We start from the raw sequence: 19408 nt of genomic DNA on the forward strand, positions 1-19408 counted from the left end.
GGAACCGGTTCCATCACCGACCTCATCAAATATTCAAGTTGAAAAGAAATCTGGAGAATTATGCCGGATGAAATCGCTTCGAGCTGCTCAAAGTTCCAGTAAAACGGCCTTAAACCTGTCTGATGCATATATGAAAGATGGACGGAGCCTCCGGCGGTTAAAAGTGAAGCCTATGCAGAAGTGCATAAAACTGCAGTTCCCCCTTCATCCACTAGGGGCTGCAAAACAGCAAATCCCCATAGACTCCCATGTTAAAAAGACCAACTTCACAGCAGAAATAAACACATTTACAGCAGGAATAAACACGTTTACAGCAGAAATAAACATGTTTACAGCAGAAATAAACACGTTTACAGCAGGAATAAACACGTTTACAGCAGGAATAAACATGTTTACAGCCTGGTTCAAAAATCCATTTTAGGTTTAATAGATCAGGTTTACCTTCATGACAACTGTGGGGAGAGTGAAATTTTTTCTAACTCGCCTGTTTAGAAGTAATTTAATCTCGAATTTCGGCATATTTAGGGGCGTGTCCTTTTGATTGACAGGTACCCGATCTCCCGCTTCAAGTCAGAAGAACGTAGAACAACCGTGGTTTTTAGCCGGTTAACAACGTGACTTAGCTTTAGCCCACTTACCTCCGTTAGCTGGTTAGCTCCTGTTATCTCTGGGTTAGCTCGGTTAGCTCTTAGCTACTAGAACAGCTGCTTGAAAATATGTAGAATTTCTGAGAAACAACCAAAAGTTGGACGAATAACCTCAAACTCCAAACAGCAAAACGGGAAACGAGCAGAAACAGCAACAGAAGCTGCATCTGAGCTGAGGGTCTAGTGGAATGGAGTGCTGGCTCGTCAACGTCTCTGAATTCTATTCTATTCTATTCTATTCCACCTGACAGACCTCCCAGAAGTCCCTTCCAACATGGCGGTGACTGAGTTAGAGAGGAGAAGCTTGTTTTACTGAAACATAAAAGATAAGAATGGTGTGATGTTTGACACAGTGGCTTGCAGAAATATTCATACGCCTTGAATCCTCCACATTCTGACACATCACACGCCTCAAACATAAATATATTTTATGTGAAAGACCAACACATAGTGTCACACAGTTGTGAAGTACAATGAAATTGTTTTATTATTTTTTCCACAAATAAAAAGCTGGAAACTAATCCGACTTACTACCGGCAATGCGGACCAAGCTCTGACACCTGTCGTACAGGGACCAGACAGCTCGTACAAGGGGGTCCGGTACCCCATACTCCCGGAGTACCCCCCCACAGGAGCCCCCGGGGGACACGGTCGAATGCCTTCTCCAGGTCCACAAAGCACATGTAGACTGGTTGGGCAAACTCCCATGCCCCCTCCAGGACCCCAAAGAGGGTATAGAGCTGGTCCACTGTTCCGCGACCAGGACGAAAACCACACTGCTCCTTCTCAATCCGGGATTCAACTATCCGGCGGACCCTCCTCTCCAGGACCCCTGAATAGACCTTACCAGGGAGGCTGAGGAGTGTGATTCCCCTGTAATTGGAACACACCCTCCGGTCCCCCTTCTTAAAAAGGGGGACCACCACCCCAGTCTGCCAGTCCAGCGGTACTGCCCCCGATGTCCACGCGATGCTGCAGAGGCGTGTCAGCCAGGACAGCCCCACAGCATGCAGAGCCTTAAGGAACTCCGGGCGGATCTCATCCACCCCCGGGGCCTTGCCACCAAGGAGCTTTTTGACCACCTCAGCGACTTCAGCCCCAGAGATAGGAGAGCCCACCCCTGAGTCCTCCAGCTCTGGTTCCTCATCGGAAGACGTGTTGGTAGGATTGAGGAGGTCTTCGAAGTATTCCCTCCACCGACCCACAACGTCCCGAGTTGAGGTCAGCAGTTCTCCATCTCCACTGTACACAGTATTGATGGAGCACTGCTGGGTGAGCATGCCTCCCAATCACTCCCCTCCAGGTCTCACTGTCATTGCCCACGTGAGCATTGAAGTCCCCCAGCAGAACAATGGAGTCCCCAGAAGGAGCACCCTCCAGCACTCCCTCCAAGGACTCCAGAAAGGGTGGGTACTCTGAACTGCTGTTCGGTGCATAAGCACAGACAACAGTCAGGACCCGCATCCGGGCAAGTGAACATATCCTCCCATGGTCGTCGTCATCATAGGGGTCTCTGAGCGGCGCTTAGTCTGGTCCCTCCCCTAGACACCTGTTTCCATGGTGACCCTACCAGGGGCGTAAAGCCCCCGACAACATAGCAGCTAGGATCTTCGGGACACACAAACCCCTCCACCACGATAAGGTGACGGCTCAGGGAGGAGAACAGTAAACTGGGATAACAAAAAAGTAAACTGGTATTTAAACCTGTTAACTGGGAATAAAACCAGTAAAGTTTGACAGAATCCAGTAATCTGGAATTAAAACCAAATAAAGAGGAGTAAAAGTCAGTAAACTGGGGTAAAAAAAAAAAAAGTTAAGTTGGATAAAAACAAGAAAACTGGAATTAAAACAAGTAAACTGAGATTAAAACCAGTAATTTGGGAATAAACAAGTAAAGTGAGATAAAAACCAGTAAACTGGGATGAAAACCAAAAACCAGTGATCAGAGCAGAAATATCCCAGATTTTTCAGCTGGTCCCTGAACGTCTCGTCTGTTAATAAAACCAGACTGGATCAAAGCACAACAATGTGGGTCATGTGACCTTCCAACAGCAGGAGTTGTGAATTGCTCCTAAAAACCTGGAGACCGAAGGTTCAGTTCTTCAGCTGGAATGTCCTGGAGGAGCTCAGAGACACTGGACTGGTCTGGTCTGGACTACATCCGTCTGGCCTAGATCAGTCTAGGTTCTAGGTTTCTGTAGAGTTCCTGGATCCTCTAGAGTTCCTAGATCCTGCAGGGTTCTAGGTTTCTGTAGAGTTCCTGGATCCTGCAGGGTTCTAGGTTCCAGCAGAGTTCCTGGATCCTGCAGGGTTCTACGTTCCTGCAGAGTTCCTGGATCCTGCAGGGTTCTACGTTCCTGCAGAGTTCCTGGATCCTGCAGGGTTCTAGGATCCAGCAGAGTTCCTGGATCCTGCCGGGTTCTAGGTTCCTGCAGAGTTCCTGGATCCTGTATATGTTCCAGGGTTCAGACTGACTGCAAGAAAACTGGAATTTAAACAATCTGTTCTGGGCTGGATGTAGTAAGTCCGTTCTGGTCTGGGTCTAGGTCAGTCTGTTCTGGTCTGGGTGTAGTAAGTCCGTTCTGGTCTGGGTCTAGGTCAGTCTGTTCTGGTCTGGGTCTAGGTCAGTCTGTTCTGGTCTGGGTGTAGTCTGGTCTAAGTCAGTCTGTTCTGGTCTGGGTGTAGTCTGGTCTAGGTCAGTCTGTTCAGTTCTGGGTCTAGTCTGGTCTAGATCAGTCTGTTCTGGTCTGGGTCTAGTCTGGTCTAGGTCAGTCTGTTCTGGTTTGGGTGTAGTCTGGTCTAGGTCAGTCTGTTCAGTTCTGGGTCTAGTCTGGTCTAGATCAGTCTGTTCTGGTCTGGGTCTAGTCTGGTCTAGATCAGTCTGTTCTGGTCTGGGTCTAGTCTGGTCTAAGTCAGTCTGTTCTGGTCTGGGTGTTGTCAGTCCGTTCTGTTCTGGGTCTAGGTCAGTCTGTTCTGGTCTGGATGTAGTAAGTCTGTTCTGGTCTGGGTGTAGTCAGTCCGTTCTGGTTTGGATCTAGGTCAGTCTGTTCTGGTCTGGGTCTAGATCAGTCTGTTCTGGTCTGGGTCTAGGTCAGTCTGTTCTGGTCTGGGTCTAGTCTGGTCTCGGTCAGTCATTTCTGGTCTGGGTCTAGTCTGGTCTGGGTCAGTCTGTTCTGGTCTGGATCTAGGTCAGTCTGTTCTGGTCTGGGTGTAAGCTGGTCTAAGTCAGTCTGTTCTGGTCTGGGTGTAGTCTGGTCTCGGTCAGTCTGTTCTGGTCTGGGTCTAGTCTGGTCTCGGTCAGTCTGTTCTGGTCAGGGTCTAGGTCAGTCTGTTCTGGTCTTGGTCTAGGTCAGTCTATTTTGGTCTGGGTCTAGGTCAGTCTGTTCTGGTCTGGGTCTAGGTCAATCTGTTTTGGTCTGGGTCTAGGTCAGTCTGTTCTGGTCTGGGTGTAGTCTAGACTAAGTTAGTCTGTTCTGGTCTGGGTCTAGGTCAGTCTGTTTTGGTCTGGGTCTAGTCTGGCCTAGGTCAGTCTGTTCTGGTCTGGGTGTAGCCTAGTCTAAGTCAGTCTGTTCTCGTCTGGGTCTAGGTCAGTCTGTTCTGGTCTGGATCTAGGTCAGTCTTTTCTGGTCTGGTCCTAGTCTGGCCTAGGTCAGTCTGTTCTGGTCTGGGTCTAGTCTAGTCCAAGTCAGTCTGTTCTGGTCTGGGTCTAGGTCAGTCTGTTTTGGTCTGGGTCTAGTTTAGTCTAAATCAGTCTGTTCTGGTCTGGGTCTAGGTCAGTCTGTTCTGGTCTGGGTCTAGTCTAGTCTAAGTCAGTCTGTTCTGGTCTGGGTCTAGGTCAGTCTGTTCTGGTCTGGGTGTAGTCTGGCCTAGGTCAGTCTGTTCTGGTCTGGGTCTAGTCTAGTCTAAGTCAGTCTGTTCTGGTCTGGGTCTAGGTCAGTCTGTTCTGGTCTGGATGTAGTAAGTCTGTTCTGGTCTGGGTCTAGGTCAGTCTGTTCTGGTCTGGGTGTAGTCTGGTTTAGGTCAGTCTGTTCTGGTCTGGGTGTAGTCTGGTCTGGGTCAATCTGTTCTGGTCTGGGTGTAGTCTGGTCTCGGTCAGTCTGTTCTGGTCTGAATCTAGGTCAGTCTGTTCTGGTCTGGGTCTAGGTCAGTCTGTTCTGGTCTGGGTGTAGTCTGGCCTAGGTCAGTCTGTTCTGGTCTGGGTGTAGATCAGTCTGTTCTGGTCTGGGTCAAGGTCAGTCTGTTCTGGTCTGGGTCTAGTCTGGTCTCGGTCAGTCTGTTCTGGTCTGGGTCTAGTCTGGTCTAAGTCAGTCTGTTCTGGTCTGGCGTCAAGGTCAGTCTGTTCTGGTCTGGATGTAGTAAGTCCGTTCTGGTCTGGGTCACGGTCAGTCTGTTCTGGTCTGGGTCTAGATCAGTCTGTTCTGGTCTGGGTCAAGGTCAGTCTGTTCTGGTCTGGGTCTAGTCTGGTCTCGGTCAGTCTGTTCTGGTCTGGGTCTAGTCTGGTCTCGGTCAGTCTGTTTTTGCCTGGGTCTAGTCTGGTCTCCGTCAGTCTGTTCTGGTCTGGGTCAAGGTCAGTCTGTTCTGGTCTGGATGTAGTAAGTCCGTTCTGGTCTGGGTCTAGGTCACTCTGTTCTGGTCTGGGTGTAGTCCGGTCTAAGTCAGTCTGTTCTGGTCTGGGTCAAGGTCAGTCTGTTCTGGTCTGGATGTAGTAAGTCCGTTCTGGTCTGGGTCAAGGTCAGTCTGTTCTGGTCTGGGTCTAGATCAGTCTGTTCTGGTCTGGGTCTAGGTCAGTCTGTTCTGGTCTGGGTCTAGTCTGGTCTCGGTCAGTCAGTTCTGGTCTGGGTCTTGTCTGGTCTCGGTCAGTCTGTTCTGGCCTGGGTCTAGTCTGGTCTCGGTCAGTCTGTTCTGGTCTGGGTCAAGGTCAGTCTGTTCTGGTCTGGATGTAGTAAGTCCGTTCTGGTCTGGGTCTAGGTCAGTCTGTTCTGGTCTGGGTGTAGTCTGGTCTAAGTCAGTCTGTTCTGGTCTGGGTGTAGTCTGGTCTAAGTCAGTCTGTTCTGGTCTGGGTCTAGTCTGTTCTAAGTCAGTCTGTTCTGGTCTGGGTGTAGTCTGGTCTAAGTCAGTCTTTTCTGGTCTGGGTCTAGTCTGGTCTAGGTCAGTCTGTTCTGGTCTGGGTGTAGTCTGGTCTAGGTCAGTCTGTTCTGGTATGGGTCTAATCTGGTCTAAGTCAGTCTGTTCTGGTCTGGGTGTTGTCAGTCCGTTCTGTTCTGGGTCTAGGTCAGTCTGTTCTGGTCTGGATGTAGTAAGTCTGTTCTGGTCTGGGTGTAGTCAGTCCGTTCTGGTTTGGGTCTAGGTCAGTCTGTTCTGGTCTGGGTCTAGATCAGTCTGTTCTGGTCTGGGTCTAGGTCAGTCTGTTCTGGTCTGGGTCTAGTCTGGTCTCGGTCAGTCATTTCTGGTCTGGGTCTAGTCTGGTCTCGGTCAGTCTGTTCTGGTCTGGGTGTAGTCAGTCCGTTCTGGTCTGGGTCTAGGTCAGTCTGTTCTGGTCTGGATCTAGGTCAGTCTGTTCTGGTCTGGGTGTAAGCTGGTCTAAGTCAGTCTGTTCTGGTCTGGGTGTAGTCTGGTCTCGGTCAGTCTGTTCTGGTCTGGGTCTAGTCTGGTCTCGGTCAGTCTTTTCTGGTCTTGGTCTAGGTGAGTCTATTTTGGTCTGGGTCTAGGTCAGTCTGTTCTCGTCTGGGTCTAGGTCAGTCTGTTTTGGTCTGGGTCTAGGTCAGTCTGTTCTGGTCTGGGTGTAGTCTAGACTAAGTTAGTCTGTTCTGGTCTGGGTCTAGGTCAGTCTGTTTTGGTCTGGGTCTAGTCTGGCCTAGGTCAGTCTGTTCTGGTCTGGGTGTAGTCTAGTCTAAGTCAGTCTGTTCTCGTCTGGGTCTAGGTCAGTCTGTTCTGGTCTGGGTGTAGTCTGGCCTAGGTCAGTCTGTTCTGGTCTGGGTCTAGTCTAGTCTAAGTCAGTCTGTTCTGGTCTGGGTCTAGGTCAGTCTTTTCTGGTCTGGATGTAGTAAGTCTGTTCTGGTCTGGTTCTAGGTCAGTCTGTTCTGGTCTGGGTGTAGTCTGGTTTAGGTCAGTCTGTTCTGGTCTGGGTGTAGTCTGGTCTGGGTCAATCTGTTCTGGTCTGGGTGTAGTCTGGTCTCGGTCAGTCTGTTCTGGTCTGAATCTAGGTCAGTCTGTTCTGGTCTGGGTCTAGGTCAGTCTGTTCTGGTCTGGGTGTAGTCTGGCCTTGGTCAGTCTGTTCTGGTCTGGGTGTAGTCTGGTCTAAGTCAGTCTGTTCTGGTCTGGGTCTAATCTGGTCTAAGTCAGTCTGTTCTGGTCTGGGTGTTGTCAGTCCGTTCTGTTCTGGGTCTAGGTCAGTCTGTTCTGGTCTGGATGTAGTAAGTCTGTTCTGGTCTGGGTGTAGTCAGTCCGTTCTGGTTTGGGTCTAGGTCAGTCTGTTCTGGTCTGGGTCTAGATCAGTCTGTTCTGGTCTGGGTCTAGGTCAGTCTGTTCTGGTCTGGGTCTAAGTCAGTCTGTTCTGGTCTGGGTCTAGGTCAGTCTGTTCTGGTCTGGGTCTAAGTAAGTCTGTTCTGGTCTGGGTGTAGTCAGTCCGTTCTGGTTTGGGTCTAGGTCAGTCTGTTCTGGTCTGGATCTAGGTCAGTCTGTTCTGGTCTGGGTGTAAGCTGGTCTAAGTCAGTCTGTTCTGGTCTGGGTGTAGTCTGGTCTCGGTCAGTCTGTTCTGGTCTGGGTCTAGTCTGGTCTCGGTCAGTCTGTTCTGGTCAGGGTCTAGGTCAGTCTGTTCTGGTCTTGGTCTAGGTCAGTCTATTTTGGTCTGGGTCTAGGTCAGTCTGTTCTGGTCTGGGTCTAGGTCAGTCTGTTTTGGTCTGGGTCTAGGTCAGTCTGTTCTGGTCTGGGTGTAGTCTAGACTAAGTTAGTCTGTTCTGGTCTGGGTCTAGGTCAGTCTGTTTTGGTCTGGGTCTAGTCTGGCCTAGGTCAGTCTGTTCTGGTCTGGGTGTAGTCTAGTCTAAGTCAGTCTGTTCTCGTCTGGGTCTAGGTCAGTCTGTTCTGGTCTGGGTCTAGGTCAGTCTGTCTTGGTCTGGGTCTAGTTGGCCTCGGTCAGTCTGTTCTGGTCTGGGTGTAGTCTAGTCTAAGTCAGTCTGTTCTCGTCTGGGTCTAGGTCAGTCTGTTCTGGTCTGGGTGTAGTCTGGCCTAGGTCAGTCTGTTGTGGTCTGGGTCTAGTCTAGTCTAAGTCAGTCTGTTCTGGTCTGGATCTTGGTCAGTCTGTTCTGGTCTGGATGTAGTAAGTCTGTTCTGGTCTGGGTCTAGGTCAGTCTGTTCTGGTCTGGGTGTAGTCTGGTTTAGGTCAGTCTGTTCTGGTCTGGGTGTAGTCTGGTCTGGGTCAATCTGTTCTGGTCTGGGTCTAGATCAGTCTGTTCTGGTCTGGGTCTAGGTCAGTCTGTTCTGGTCTGGGTTTAGTCTGGTCTCGGTCAGTCTGTTCTGGTCTGGGTCTAGTCTGGTCTCGGTCAGTCTGTTCTGGTCTGGGTCTAGGTCAGTCTGTTCTGGTCTGGATCTAGGTCAGTCTGTTCTGGTCTGGGTGTAAGCTGGTCTAAGTCAGTCTGTTCTGGTCTGGGTGTAGTCTGGTCTCGGTCAGTCTGTTCTGGTCTGGGTCTAGTCTGGTCTCGGTCAGTCTGTTCTGGTCAGGGTCTAGGTCAGTCTGTTCTGGTCTGGGTCTAGGTCAGTCTATTTTGGTCTGGGTCTAGGTCAGTCTGTTCTGGTCTGGGTCTAGGTCAGTCTGTTTTGGTCTGGGTCTAGGTCAGTCTGTTCTGGTCTGGGTGTAGTCTAGACTAAGTTAGTCTGTTCTGGTCTGGGTCTAGGTCAGTCTGTTTTGGTCTGGGTCTAGTCTGGCCTAGGTCAGTCTGTTCTGGTCTGGGTGTAGTCTAGTCTAAGTCAGTCTGTTCTCGTCTGGGTCTAGGTCAGTCTGTTCTGGTCTGGGTCTAGGTCAGTCTGTTCTGGTCTGGTCCTTGTCTGGCCTAGGTCAGTCTGTTCTGGTCTGGGTCTAGTCTAGTCCAAGTCAGTCTGTTCTGGTCTGGGTCTAGGTCAGTCTGTTTTGGTCTGGGTCTAGTTTAGTCTAAATCAGTCTGTTCTGGTCTGGGTCTAGGTCAGTCTGTTCTGGTCTGGGTCTAGTCTAGTCTAAGTCAGTCTGTTCTGGTCTGGGTCTAGGTCAGTCTGTTCTGGTCTGGGTCTAGTCTAGACTAAGTCAGTCTGTTCTGGTCTGGGTCTAAGTCAGTCTGTTCTGGTTTGGGTCTAGGTCAGTCTGTTCTGGTCTGGGTCTAAGTCAGTCTTTTCTGGTCTGGGTCTAGGTCAGTCTGTTCTGGTCTGGGTCTAGGTCAGTCTGTTCTGGTCTGGGTCTAAGTCAGTCTGTTCTGGTCTGGGTCTAGTCAGTCTGTTCTGGTCTGGGTCTAGGTCAGGCTGTTCTGGTCTGGGTCTAGGTCAGTCTGTTCTGGTCTGGGTCTAAGTCAGTCTGTTCTGGTCTGGGTCTAGGTCAGTCTGTTCTGGTCTGGGTCTAGGTCAGGCTGTTCTGGTTTGGGTCTAGGTCAGTCTGTTCTGGTCTGGGTCTAAGTCAGTCTGTTCTGGTCTGGGTCTAGGTCAGTCTGTTCTGGTCTGGGTCTAGGTCAGGCTGTTCTGGTTTGGGTCTAGGTCAGTCTGTTCTGGTCTGGGTCTAAGTCAGTCTGTTCTGGTCTGGGTCTAGGTCAGTCTGTTCTGGTCTGGGTCTCGGTCAGGCTGTTCTGGTTTGGGTCTAGGTCAGTCTTTTCTGGTCTGGGTCTACGTCAGTCTGTTCTGGTCTGGGTCTATGTCAGTCTGTTCTGGTTTGGGTCTAGTCTTGTCTAAGTCAGTCTGTTCTGGTTTGGGTCTAGGTCAGTCTGTTCTGGTCTGGGTCTAGGTCAGTCTGTTTTGGTCTGGGTCTAGGTCAGTCTGTTTTGGTCTGGGTCTAGTTTAGTCTAAATCAGTCTGTTCTGGTCTGGGTCTAGGTCAGTCTGTTCTGGTCTGGGTCTAGTCTAGTCTAAGTCAGTCTGTTCTGGTCTGGGTCTAGTCTGGCCTAGGTCAGTCTGTTCTGGTCTGGGTCTAGTCTAGTCTAAGTCAGTCTGTTCTGGTCTGGGTCTAGGTCAGTCTGTTCTGGTCTGGATGTAGTAAGTCTGTTCTGGTCTGGGTCAAAGTCAGTCTGTTCTGGTCTGGGTGTAGTCTGGTTTAGGTCAGTCTGTTCTGGTCTGGGTGTAGTCTGGTCTGGGTCAGTCTGTTCTGGTCTGGGTGTAGTCTGGTCTCGGTCAGTCTTTTCTGGTCTGAATCTAGGTCAGTCTGTTCTGGTCTGGGTCTAGGTCAGTCTGTTCTGGTCTGGGTGTAGTCTGGCCTAGGTCAGTCTGTTCTGGTCTGGGTGTAGTCTTGTCTAAGTCAGTCTGTTTTGGTCTGGGTCAAGGTCAGTCTGTTCTGGTTCTGGATGTAGTAAGTCCGTTCTGGTCTGGGTCTAGGTCAGTCTGTTCTGGTCTGGGTCTAGATCAGTCTGTTCTGGTCTGGGTCTAGGTCAGTCTGTTCTGGTCTGGGTCTAGTCTGGTCTCGGTCAGTCTGTTCTGGTGTAGGTCTAGTCTGGTCTCGGTCAGTCTGTTCTGGCCTGGGTCTAGTCTGGTCTCGGTCAGTCTGTTCTGGTCTGGGTCAAGGTCAGTCTGTTCTGGTCTGGATGTAGTAAGTCCGTTCTGGTCTGGGTCTAGGTCAGTCTGTTCTGGTCTGGGTGTAGTCTGGTCTAAGTCAGTCTGTTCTGGTCTGGGTATAGGTCAGTCGGTTCTGGTCTGGGTGTAGTCTGGCCTAGGTCAGTCTGTTCTGGTCTGGGTCTAGTCTAGTCTAAGTCAGTCTGTTCTGGTCTGGGTCTAGGTCAGTCTGTTCTGGTCTGGATGTAGTAAGTCTGCTCTGGTCTGGGTCTAGGTCAGTCTGTTCTGGTCTGGGTGTAGTCTGGTCTAGGTCAGTCTGTTCTGGTCTGGGTGTAGTCTGGCCTAGGTCAGTCTGTTCTGGTCTGGGTGTAGTCTTGTCTAAGTCAGTCTGTTCTGGTCTGGGTCAAGGTCAGTCTGTTCTGGTTCTGGATGTAGTAAGTCCGTTCTGGTCTGGGTCTAGGTCAGTCTGTTCTGGTCTGGGTCTAGATCAGTCTGTTCTGGTCTGGGTCTAGGTCAGTCTGTTCTGGTCTGGGTCTAGTCTGGTCTCGGTCAGTCTGTTTTGGTCTGGGTCTAGTTTAGTCTAAATCAGTCTGTTCTGGTCTGGGTCTAGGTCAGTCTGTTCTGGTCTGGGTCTAGTCTAGTCTAAGTCAGTCTGTTCTGGTCTGGGTCTAGGTCAGTCTGTTCTGGTCTGGGTCTAGTCTGGCCTAGGTCAGTCTGTTCTGGTCTGGGTCTAGTCTAGTCTAAGTCAGTCTGTTCTGGTCTGGGTCTAGGTCAGTCTGTTCTGGTCTGGATGTAGTAAGTCTGTTCTGGTCTGGGTCAAAGTCAGTCTGTTCTGGTCTGGGTGTAGTCTGGTTTAGGTCAGTCTGTTCTGGTCTGGGTGTAGTCTGGTCTGGGTCAGTCTGTTCTGGTCTGGGTGTAGTCTGGTCTCGGTCAGTCTGTTCTGGTCTGAATCTAGGTCAGTCTGTTCTGGTCTGGGTCTAGGTCAGTCTGTTCTGGTCTGGGTGTAGTCTGGCCTAGGTCAGTCTGTTCTGGTCTGGGTGTAGTCTTGTCTAAGTCAGTCTGTTCTGGTCTGGGTCAAGGTCAGTCTGTTCTGGTTCTGGATGTAGTAAGTCCGTTCTGGTCTGGGTCTAGGTCAGTCTGTTCTGGTCTGGGTCTAGATCAGTCTGTTCTGGTCTGGGTCTAGGTCAGTCTGTTCTGGTCTGGGTCTAGTCTGGTCTCGGTCAGTCTGTTCTGGTGTAGGTCTAGTCTGGTCTCGGTCAGTCTGTTCTGGCCTGGGTCTAGTCTGGTCTCGGTCAGTCTGTTCTGGTCTGGGTCAAGGTCAGTCTGTTCTGGTCTGGATGTAGTAAGTCCGTTCTGGTCTGGGTCTAGGTCAGTCTGTTCTGGTCTGGGTGTAGTCTGGTCTAAGTCAGTCTGTTCTGGTCTGGGTATAGGTCAGTCGGTTCTGGTCTGGGTGTAGTCTGGCCTAGGTCAGTCTGTTCTGGTCTGGGTCTAGTCTAGTCTAAGTCAGTCTGTTCTGGTCTGGGTCTAGGTCAGTCTGTTCTGGTCTGGATGTAGTAAGTCTGCTCTGGTCTGGGTCTAGGTCAGTCTGTTCTGGTCTGGGTGTAGTCTGGTCTAGGTCAGTCTGTTCTGGTCTGGGTGTAGTCTGGCCTAGGTCAGTCTGTTCTGGTCTGGGTGTAGTCTTGTCTAAGTCAGTCTGTTCTGGTCTGGGTCAAGGTCAGTCTGTTCTGGTTCTGGATGTAGTAAGTCCGTTCTGGTCTGGGTCTAGGTCAGTCTGTTCTGGTCTGGGTCTAGATCAGTCTGTTCTGGTCTGGGTCTAGGTCAGTCTGTTCTGGTCTGGGTCTAGTCTGGTCTCGGTCAGTCTGTTCTGGTGTAGGTCTAGTCTGGTCTCGGTCAGTCTGTTCTGGCCTGGGTCTAGTCTGGTCTCGGTCAGTCTGTTCTGGTCTGGGTCAAGGTCAGTCTGTTCTGGTCTGGATGTAGTAAGTCCGTTCTGGTCTGGGTCTAGGTCAGTCTGTTCTGGTCTGGGTGTAGTCTGGTCTAAGTCAGTCTGTTCTGGTCTGGGTATAGGTCAGTCGGTTCTGGTCTGGGTGTAGTCTGGCCTAGGTCAGTCTGTTCTGGTCTGGGTCTAGTCTAGTCTAAGTCAGTCTGTTCTGGTCTGGGTCTAGGTCAGTCTGTTCTGGTCTGGATGTAGTAAGTCTGCTCTGGTCTGGGTCTAGGTCAGTCTGTTCTGGTCTGGGTGTAGTCTGGTCTAGGTCAGTCTGTTCTGGTCTGGGTGTAGTCTGGTCTTGGTCAGTCTGTTCTGGTCTGGGTGTAGTCTGGTCTATGTCAGTCTGTTCTGGTCTGGGTCTAGTCTGGTCTAGGTCAGTCTGTTCTGGTCTGGGTCTAGTCTGGTCTAGGTCAGTCTGTTCTGGTCTGGGTGTAGTCAGTCCGTTCTGGTCTGGGTCTAGGTCAGTCTGTTCTGGTCTGGATCTAGGTCAGTCTGTTCTGGTCTGGGTGTAAGCTGGTCTAAGTCAGTCTGTTCTGGTCTGGGTGTAGTCTGGTCTCGGTCAGTCTGTTCTGGTCTGGGTCTAGTCTGGTCTCGGTCAGTCTGTTCTGGTCTGGGTCTAGGTCAGTCTGTTCTGGTCTGGGTCTAAGTCAGTCTGTTCTGGTCTGGGTCTAGGTCAGTCTGTTCTGGTCTGGGTCTAGGTCAGGCTGTTCTGGTCTGGGTCTAGGTCAGTCTGTTTTGGTCTGGGTCTTGGTCAGTCTGTTCTGGTCTGGGTCTAGGTCAGGCTGTTCTGGTTTGGGTCTAGGTCAGTCTGTTCTGGTCTGGGTCTAGGTCAGTCTGTTCTGGTCTGGGTCTAGTCTAGTCTAAGTCAGTCTGTTCTGGTCTGGGTCTAGGTCAGTCTGTTCTGGTCTGGGTCTAGTCTGGCCTAGGTCAGTCTGTTCTGGTCTGGGTCTAGTCTAGTCTAAGTCAGTCTGTTCTGGTCTGGGTCTAGGTCAGTCTGTTCTGGTCTGGATGTAGTAAGTCTGTTCTGGTCTGGGTCAAAGTCAGTCTGTTCTGGTCTGGGTGTAGTCTGGTTTAGGTCAGTCTGTTCTGGTCTGGGTGTAGTCTGGTCTGGGTCAGTCTGTTCTGGTCTGGGTGTAGTCTGGTCTCGGTCAGTCTGTTCTGGTCTGAATCTAGGTCAGTCTGTTCTGGTCTGGGTCTAGGTCAGTCTGTTCTGGTCTGGGTGTAGTCTGGCCTAGGTCAGTCTGTTCTGGTCTGGGTGTAGTCTTGTCTAAGTCAGTCTGTTCTGGTCTGGGTCAAGGTCAGTCTTTTCTGGTTCTGGATGTAGTAAGTCCGTTCTGGTCTGGGTCTAGGTCAGTCTGTTCTGGTCTGGGTCTAGATCAGTCTGTTCTGGTCTGGGTATAGGTCAGTCTGTTCTGGTCTGGGTCTAGTCTGGTCTCGGTCAGTCTGTTCTGGTGTAGGTCTAGTCTGGTCTCGGTCAGTCTGTTCTGGCCTGGGTCTAGTCTGGTCTCGGTCAGTCTGTTCTGGTCTGGGTCAAGGTCAGTCTGTTCTGGTCTGGATGTAGTAAGTCCGTTCTGGTCTGGGTCTAGGTCAGTCTGTTCTGGTCTGGGTGTAGTCTGGTCTAAGTCAGTCTGTTCTGGTCTGGGTATAGGTCAGTCGGTTCTGGTCTGGGTGTAGTCTGGCCTAGGTCAGTCTGTTCTGGTCTGGGTCTAGTCTAGTCTAAGTCAGTCTGTTCTGGTCTGGGTCTAGGTCAGTCTGTTCTGGTCTGGATGTAGTAAGTCTGCTCTGGTCTGGGTCTAGGTCAGTCTGTTCTGGTCTGGGTGTAGTCTGGTCTAGGTCAGTCTGTTCTGGTCTGGGTGTAGTCTGGTCTTGGTCAGTCTGTTCTGGTCTGGGTGTAGTCTGGTCTATGTCAGTCTGTTCTGGTCTGGGTCTAGTCTGGTCTAGGTCAGTCTGTTCTGGTCTGGGTCTAGTCTGGTCTAGGTCAGTCTGTTCTGGTCTGGGTGTAGTCAGTCCGTTCTGGTCTGGGTCTAGGTCAGTCTGTTCTGGTCTGGATCTAGGTCAGTCTGTTCTGGTCTGGGTGTAAGCTGGTCTCGGTCAGTCTGTTCTGGTCTGGGTCCAGTCTGGTCTCGGTCAGTCTGTTCTGGTCTGGGTCTAGGTCAGTCTGTTCTGGTCTGGGTCTAAGTCAGTCTGTTCTGGTTCTGGGTCTAGGTCAGTCTGTTCTGGTCTGGGTCTAGGTCAGGCTGTTCTGGTCTGGGTCTAGGTCAGTCTGTTTTGGTCTGGGTCTTGGTCAGTCTGTTCTGGTCTGGGTCTAGGTCAGGCTGTTCTGGTTTGGGTCTAGGTCAGTCTGTTCTGGTCTGGGTCTAGGTCAGTCTTTTCTGGTCTGGGTCTATGTCAGTCTGTTCTGGTTTGGGTCTAGTCTTGTCTAAGTCAGTCTGTTCTGGTCTGGGTCTAGTCTAGACTAAGTCAGTCTGTTCTGGTCTGGGTCTAAGTCAGTCTGTTCTGGTTTGGGTCTAGGTCAGTCTGTTCTGGTCTGGGTGTAGTAAGTCCGTTCTGGTCTGGGTCTAGGTCAGTCTGTTCTGGTCTGGGTGTAGTCTGGTCTAAGTCAGTCTGTTCTGGTCTGGGTCTAGTCTGATCTAGATCAGTCTGTTCTGGTCTGGGTGTAGTCTGGTCTAGGTCAGTCTGTTCTGGTATGGGTCTAATCTGGTCTAGGTCAGTCTGTTCTGGTCTGGGTGTAGTCAGTCCGTTCTGGTCTGGGTCTAGGTCAGTCTGTTCTGGTCTGGGTCTAGATAAGTCTGTTCTGGTCTGGGTCTAAGTCAGTCTGTTCTGGTCTGGGTCTAGTCTGGTCTCGGTCAGTCTGTTCTGGTCTGGGTGTAGTCTGGTCTCGGTCAGTCTTTTCTGGTCTGGGTCTAGTCTGGTCTCGGTCAGTCTGTTCTGGTCTGAGTCTAGGTCAGTCTGTTCTGGTCTGGGTCTAGGTCAGTCTGTTCTGGTCTGGGTGTAGTCTGGCCTAGGTCAGTCTGTTCCGGTCTGGGTGTTGTCTGGTCTAAGTCAGTCTGTTCTGGTCTGGGTCAAGGTCAGTCTGTTCTGGTCTGGATGTAGTAAGTCCGTTCTGTTCTGGGTCTAGGACAGTCTGTTCTGGTCTGGGTGTAGTCTGGTCTAAGTCAGTTTGTTTTGGTCTGGGTGTAGTCTGGTCTAGGTCAGTCTGTTCTGGTCTGGGTCTAGGTCAGTCTGTTCTGGTCTGGGTCTAGGTCAGTCTGTTCTGGTCTGGGTCTAGTCAGTCTGTTCTGGTCTGGGTCTAGGTCAGGCTGTTCTGGTTTGGGTCTAGGTCAGTCTGTTCTGGTCTGGGTCTAAGTCAGTCTGTTCTGGTCTGGGTCTAGGTCAGTCTTTTCTGGTCTGGGTCTAGGTCAGGCTGTTCTGGTCTGGGTCTAGGTCAGTCTGTTTTGGTCTGGGTCTTGGTCAGTCTGTTGTGGTCTGGGTCTAAGTCAGTCTGTTCTGGTCTGGGTCTAGGTCAGTCTGTTCTGGTCTGGGTCTAGGTCAGGCTGTTCTGGTCTGGGTCTAGGTCAGTCTGTTTTGGTCTGGGTCTTGGTCAGTCTGTTCTGGTCTGGGTCTAGGTCAGTCTGTTCTGGTCTGGGTGTAGAAAGTCCGTTCTGGTCTGGGTCTAGGTCAGGCTGTTCTGGTTTGGGTCTAGGTCAGTCTGTTCTGGTCTGGGTCTAGGTCAGTCTTTTCTGGTCTGGGTCTATGTCAGTCTGTTCTGGTTTGGGTCTAGTCTTGTCTAAGTCAGTCTGTTCTGGTTTGGGTCTAGTCTAGACTAAGTCAATCTGTTCTGGTCTGGGTCTAAGTCAGTCTGTTCTGGTTTGGGTCTAGGTCAGTCTGTTCTGGTCTGGGTGTAGAAAGTCCGTTCTGGTCTGGGTCTAGGTCAGTCTGTTCTGGTCTGGGTGTAGTCTGGTCTAAGTCAGTCTGTTCTGGTCTGGGTCTAGTCTGATCTAGATCAGTCTGTTCTGGTCTGGGTGTAGTCTGGTCTAGGTCAGTCTTTTCTGGTATGGGTCTAATCTGGTCTAGGTCAGTCTGTTCTGGTCTGGGTGTAGTCAGTCCGTTCTGGTCTGGGTCTAGGTCAGTCTGTTCTGGTCTGGGTCTAGATAAGTCTGTTCTGGTCTGGGTCTAAGTCAGTCTGTTCTGGTCTGGGTCTAGTCTGGTCTCGGTCAGTCTGTTCTGGTCTGGGTGTAGTCTGGTCTCGGTCAGTCTTTTCTGGTCTGGGTCTAGTCTGGTCTCGGTCAGTCTGTTCTGGTCTGAGTCTAGGTCAGTCTGTTCTGGTCTGGGTCTAGGTCAGTCTGTTCTGGTCTGGGTGTAGTCTGGCCTAGGTCAGTCTGTTCCGGTCTGGGTGTTGTCTGGTCTAAGTCAGTCTGTTCTGGTCTGGGTCAAGGTCAGTCTGTTCTGGTCTGGATGTAGTAAGTCCGTTCTGGTCTGGGTCTAGGACAGTCTGTTCTGGTCTGGGTGTAGTCTGGTCTAAGTCAGTTTGTTTTGGTCTGGGTGTAGTCTGGTCTAGGTCAGTCTGTTCTGGTCTGGGTCTAGGTCAGTCTGTTCTGGTCTGGGTCTAGGTCAGTCTGTTCTGGTCTGGGTCTAGGTCAGGCTGTTCTGGTTTGGGTCTAGGTCAGTCTGTTCTGGTCTGGGTCTAAGTCAGTCTGTTCTGGTCTGGGTCTAGGTCAGTCTGTTCTGGTCTGGGTCTAGGTCAGGCTGTTCTGGTCTGGGTCTAGGTCAGTCTGTTTTGGTCTGGGTCTTGGTCAGTCTGTTCTGGTCTGGGTCTAAGTCAGTCTGTTCTGGTCTGGGTCTAGGTCAGTCTGTTCTGGTCTGGGTCTAGGTCAGGCTGTTCTGGTCTGGGTCAGTCTGTTTTGGTCTGGGTCTTGGTCAGTCTGTTCTGGTCTGGGTCTAGGTCAGGCTGTTCTGGTTTGGGTCTAGGTCAGTCTGTTCTGGTCTGGGTCTAGGTCAGTCTTTTCTGGTCTGGGTCTATGTCAGTCTGTTCTGGTTTGGGTCTAGTCTTGTCTAAGTCAGTCTGTTCTGGTCTGGGTCTAGTCTAGACTAAGTCAATCTGTTCTGGTCTGGGTCTAAGTCAGTCTGTTCTGGTTTGGGTCTAGGTCAGTCTGTTCTGGTCTGGGTGTAGAAAGTCCGTTCTGGTCTGGGTCTAGGTCAGTCTGTTCTGGTCTGGGTGTAGTCTGGTCTAAGTCAGTCTGTTCTGGTCTCTGTCTAGTCTGATCTAGATCAGTCTGTTCTGGTCTGGGTGTAGTCTGGTCTAGGTCAGTCTGTTCTGGTATGGGTCTAGTCTGGTCTAGGTCAGTCTGTTCTGGTTTTGGTGTAGTCAGTCCGTTCTGGTCTGGGTCTAGGTCAGTCTGTTCTGGTCTGGGTCTAGATCAGTCTGTTCTGGTCTGGGTCTAGGTCAGTCTGTTCTGGTCTGGGTCTAGTCTGGTCTCGGTCAGTCTGTTCTGGTCTGGGTGTAGTTTGGTCTCGGTCAGTCTTTTCTGGTCTGGGTCTAGTCTGGTCTCGGTCAGTCTGTTCTGGTCTGAGTCTAGGTCAGTCTGTTCTGGTCTGGGTCTAGGTCAGTCTGTTCTGGTCTGGGTGTAGTCTGGCCTAGGTCAGTCTATTCTGGTCTGGGTGTTGTCTGGTCTAAGTCAGTCTGTTCTGGTCTGGGTCAAGGTCAGTCTGTTCTGGTCTGGATGTAGTAAGTCCGTTCTGGTCTGGGTCTATGTCAGTCTGTTCTGGTTTGGGTCTAGTCTTGTCTAAGTCAGTCTGTTCTGGTCTGGGTCTAGTCTAGACAAAGTCAATCTGTTCTGGTCTGGGTCTAAGTCAGTCTGTTCTGGTTTGGGTCTAGGTCAGTCTGTTCTGGTCTGGGTGTAGTAAGTCCGTTCTGGTCTGGGTCTCGGTCAGTCTGTTCTGGTCTGGGTGTAGTCTGGTCTAAGTCAGTCTGTTCTGGTCTGGGTCTAGTCTGATCTAGATCAGTCTGTTCTGGTCTGGGTGTAGTCTGGTCTAGGTCAGTCTGTTCTGGTATGGGTCTAGTCTGGTCTAGGTCAGTCTGTTCTGGTCTGGGTGTAGTCAGTCCGTTCTGGTCTGGGTCTAGGTCAGTCTGTTCTGGTCTGGGTCTAGATCAGTCTGTTCTGGTCTGGGTCTAGGTCAGTCTGTTCTGGTCTGGGTCTAGTCTGGTCTCGGTCAGTCTGTTCTGGTCTGGGTGTAGTCTGGTCTCGGTCAGTCTTTTCTGGTCTGGGTCTAGTCTGGTCTCGGTCAGTCTGTTCTGGTCTGAGTCTAGGTCAGTCTGTTCTGGCCTGGGCCTAGGTCAGTCTGTTCTGGTCTGGGTGTAGCCTGGCCTAGGTCAGTCTGTTCTGGTCTGGGTGTTGTCTGGTCTAAGTCAGTCTGTTCTGGTCTGGGTCAAGGTCAGTCTGTTCTGGTCTGGATGTAGTAAGTCCGTTCTGGTCTGGGTCCAGGACAGTCTGTTCTGGTCTGGGTGTAGTCTGGTCTAAGTCAGTCTGTTTTGGTCTGGGTGTAGTCTGGTCTATGTCAGTCTGTTCTGGTATGGGTGTAGTCTGGTCTAAGTCATTCTGTTTTGGTCTGGGTCTAGTCTAGTCTAGGTCAGGCTGTTCTGGTTTGGGTGTAGTCTGGTCTAGGTCAGTCTGTTCAGTTCTGGGTCTAGTCTGGTCTAGATCAGTCTGTTCTGGTCTGGGTCTAGTCTGGTCTAGATCAGTCTGTTCTGGTCTGGGTCTAGTCGGGTCTAAGTCAGTCTGTTCTGGTCTGGATGTAGTAAGTCCGTTCTGGTCTGGGTCTAGGTCAGTCTTTTCTGGTCTGGGTGTAGTCTGGTCTAAGTCAGTCTGTTCTGGTCTGGGTCTAGTCTGGTCTAGGTCAGTCTGTTCTTGTCTGGGTGTAGTCTGGTCTAGGTCAGTCTTTTCTGGTCTGAGTCTAGGTCAGTCTGTTCTGGTCTGGGTCTAGGTCCGTCTGTTCAGGTCTGGGTGTAGTCTGGCCTAGGTCAGTCTGTTCTGGTCTGGGTGTTGTCTGGTCTAAGTCAGTCTGTTCTGGTCTGGGTCAAGGTCAGT

The sequence above is a fragment of the Telmatherina bonti genome, assembly GCF_933228915.1.
Source record: "Telmatherina bonti genome assembly, chromosome: 17".
NCBI classification, from domain to species: domain Eukaryota; kingdom Metazoa; phylum Chordata; class Actinopteri; order Atheriniformes; family Telmatherinidae; genus Telmatherina; species Telmatherina bonti.